Source organism: Nansenia antarctica (genome assembly GCF_963989245.1).
Source record: "Nansenia antarctica genome assembly, chromosome: 6".
NCBI lineage: Eukaryota > Metazoa > Chordata > Actinopteri > Argentiniformes > Microstomatidae > Nansenia > Nansenia antarctica.
In genome coordinates this window covers 10518131-10520630 of record NC_137676.1, presented here as the reverse complement: position 1 = coordinate 10520630, position 2500 = coordinate 10518131, and positions in this window count along the sequence as shown.

The following is a 2500-nucleotide window of genomic DNA, read 5'->3' as shown; positions in this document are numbered from 1 at the left end:
TTCTCAGCCTCATGTAGAATATGGAGCATCCTACGTTGCCAAGGTGAACCAATAGACACGATCCGTTGAAGGCCAAAACTATTCTATAATATTCTATTCTACACTATTCCATTCCATTCCATTCTGTTCTATTCTATAATATCATTCTACTCTACTCTATTCTATTCCATACCACTCCATTCCATTCCATTCCATTCCATTCCATTCCATTCCATTCCATTCTATTCGATTTTGATAATGACATAGTGAGGTGTGAAAGATGACATGGATGTTGTCATGCCAGAGCAGACAGAAGTGACAAACCGTCCCCATCATTATTCATAGTTAGAGAGACTCTGAGAGACTCTGAGAGAGCCCTGCCCTGTCTGGTCTTGGCGCCACTGTCCCTCTGCCTCTGCTTAGTGGCAGTGGCTGATGGGTAATTGAAGTAGTCACAACACAGATCGGTACGTACTGTCATGCTGTGCCCACGGCCTGGCACAATGTCCCCCTTCCCCCTAGCAGAAGGCTGGGGCATACACACACGTGCGCGCGCACGCACACACACACACACACACACACACACACACACACACACACATACACATGCACACACAAATGTGTACACGTATGCACTTACACACACACACTGACACACACACACGTACCACATATGTACACACCATAGACCATAGCAACCCATCCAGCTGTAAACTCTCTCACTCTCTCTCTCTCTCTCTGTCTCTCTTTCTCTCTCCTCGCCCTCCCCTCTCTCTCTTTCTCTTTCCTTTTCTCTCTCTCTCTATCTAGCTCTCTTTTCCTTAAATTCTGTCAGACCTCTCTCTTCTCCTTCAATCCTCTCCTCCTCCCTGCATTCTTCTCTCTATTTCACTCCCTCACTCCCTCTCTCCCCCTCTCTCCTGGCTCCCCTCCAGTTTAACAGAAGGCAGGGAGAAAGGGAGAGAGGGAAAAAGAGAGAGAGCGAGAGAGAGAGAGAACGAGAGAGAGAGAGACAGACAGACAGAGAACGAGAGAGAACAAGAACTAGAACGAGAGAGAGAACGAGAAAGAGAAAGGGTGAAAAGAGAGAGAAAGAGAGAAGAAAATAGAGAAAGAAAGAGTGAGAGGGGGGGGGGGGGCTCATGTGGTGTGAGTGCTGCATAATTCATGCTGTCCTGTAATGAGTCCAGTCCAGTCCGTTAAGTGTTTGTAGTGTTATGTATGAGTTCTCAGGGACAGGCCTATCATTTCCTGCTAATGGGCCTTTCTACGCTGCACGCCGTGACCCGCTCCCCGCGCCCCTGCGCCCCATCCCCACCGCAGTAACTGCACATTACCGCCCGCCGTAACGGCACACACACACACACGCACCGTCATTACACACAGCTGCAAGCGTCTGGGAGCGAGCCGGAGCACAAAGTGACCAATTTACACACACACACACACACACACACACACACACACACACACACATAGCACATAGCACATAGGCACGCAGGCACACAACCACGAATGAATGCACACACACACACACACACACACAAACACACACATACACACACACACACACACACACACACACAAACACAGGCACACACACGCACGCACACACACAGAGCACCTAAAGTGACCAATTTTCTCCTTGCCCATTTAAACAACAAACAAAGTGCTGTGTTAAAGAGTGGGGGGTGAGGGAGAGAGGGAGGGGAGAGGAGTGGAAGAAAGAAGGGAATATGGCAGATGAGGGTTATTGTAAAGTCAGGAAGTGAGAGTGGGGGTGGGGGGGGGGGGTTCTGTATGGAGCTGTTATGACAAAGAAATAGAAAATTCACACAACCTCACATCCACACACGCACACACACACACACACACACACACACACATCCACACACACACACACACACACACACACACACACCACACACACCAGGTGCTAAATCTCCAAATACAAGATCATTACAGTGAAAGTGCTTAACACCATTCAACCCTTGGGAGAGTACAGAGCTGAGTGCTCGTCTTGTTTCTCCATCTGCTTAGAAACAACACGTCTCTTCAGGCCTCTTTAACTGTGAGACTCACTCCACACAGGGAGAACCAATACAGTTGACTTCAGAGCTATCTGGAATGTACATGTTGAATTACTCCCCTGTGTTGAAGGGATGGAAGCCAAGATGGAGGCTAGTGTGATGTTTAAACTGGTGTGATGTTTAGAGTAGTAACATCACACTAGTTTAAACGTCACATTAGCCTCCATCTTGGCTCAGTAGTCAGTAGTGTAATGTTTAGAGTAGTGTGATGTTTAGACTCGTGTAACGCTAAGACTTGTGTGATATTTAAGTTAGTGTGATATTTAAGTTAGTGTGATGTTTTGTCGTGTTGAGTTCAATTTTATTTAGACACAGTGGTCTTAGAACATGCAAGTAATTATATGTATCTGAATGAATATGAATCAATTATTGAAGCTATTGCTCTACACGGCAGCGAGGTATGGGCTCCACTCAACAATCAGGAGTTCCCCAAA